This window comes from Perkinsus marinus (genome assembly GCF_000006405.1).
Source record: "Perkinsus marinus ATCC 50983 genomic scaffold scf_1104296946658, whole genome shotgun sequence".
NCBI lineage: Eukaryota > Perkinsozoa > Perkinsida > Perkinsidae > Perkinsus > Perkinsus marinus.
The window spans coordinates 15877-17503 of NW_003210883.1; positions in this window are offsets into that span (position 1 = coordinate 15877).

A 1627-nucleotide genomic window follows, 5' to 3' on the forward strand; every position below is an offset into this window, starting at 1 on the left:
ATTCAAGGATGAAAATTTACGCAGTCGTTCGTATTCCCATTTTCTCACCAAAATCTGCAACACCATCATCACTTTTCTCTTCAAGAGCTGACCGCAGATCTAAACTGTTCATAGAGACCCCGAGCTCAGCCGCTGTAGTTTTTATTATATTCTCAGCACTCAAGCCTTTTTCTGAACTCACACATTCATTTAATGAAATCAACCTGATAAACTCACTTGTGGATCTTTCCGTCGTTTTTTCTAGTAATTTTCTTTCGAGCCTTCTGATATAACTCTCTTGTTTTTCGCGCTTCTGCTCTTCCTCGCGAATTCGCTGTTTCAAATGTCTATAAACTTTACATTTCGTTTTTCCCGAGAATTCAATTCTCTCACACTATCGTTTTAGCCGCAGTATCGACCTTCTTGTAGTGTTTAGATTCAACATCCCTGTAGTGATTCATTCTATTTTTCCTCATCAATTTTGTGTTTTTCGTTTCCAAATCCACGTTGCGATCTCTCAACGCGATGATCTCAGATTCGTATCTATTTGAAAATTTCAATCTTGGAAGAAAATTTTTCCAACTCGACGACTAAAATCGTATACAACTCAAGTATTGGTATGCGAAATTTTCTCTAAGAAATACTTCGAAAAGATGAGGGTTTGTCCGATGGGAAAAAAGGAAAAATTTTCCCCGGGAAATTTCCCGATTTACCGCAATTTCCGGAAAATATGGGAAATGGGAAAAATCGCCTTTTTCCCAAAACGGACAAACCCTGCAGTGAATATTGTAAAAGATGTATAACGTGCATTGGCAACCCCCGCGGAAAGGCAGAGGTTGTCTCGCCCTGTAGACAGAACTCATTGGTAGGATGAAAGTAGACGCAATTTAATAGGCTAAAACTCATCCCTCGTGCGCTAATGTGCATCGATGCTGAGAGTCTAACTGAGCCGTGTTGTCGTAGTAGGTGTTGGAATTTAAACTCACACACACACGTGAAGTGACAGTTGAAATCTATCTAGAATTCGAATTGAGCTCAACCATTTCAGATTTGCCCCATAGTTAACGACTTAAAGTCTTATACATATCATTTAGCGATATAATAAATGATATTATCTTCGCAGTTTATTCGAAAAATTCCACTTTCGAGATTACAAATATATAAAATATGAACAAAACAGTACAGGGGCGAGTACGACGGGTCCATGGACACTGTTATGATGAGATTAGCCCATAGCATACTCCGCGACTTCATCATCATCGATAAGACATAGCTCATGAAAATTGTTTAATATGTTTTTAATATCACCGGGAATATTCTAGTGGTAATTGATATCACTCTCATGGACAGAAGAACAGTCCGTGCCTCGAATCTACTACTATCAAGTGGTATGGGAAAATAGGAACATCATCAACTACATGTGTAGATGACATTTGCGGAAATTTCGAGGAAATTCTCATTGGTTTTTCTCTACATTTACTCCCGAATTTATATGTAAAATTAACTTTAGTTGAAAATTTATTTCATTATACTTAGCATTCGTGACGAGGGGGCGGAGCTCATTTGTTCCACGTATATTGATAAGATCAATTAATTTCACATAGGTCCAGCCCGGGTTGATCCCCGGGTAGGACATTTTTCCATCATT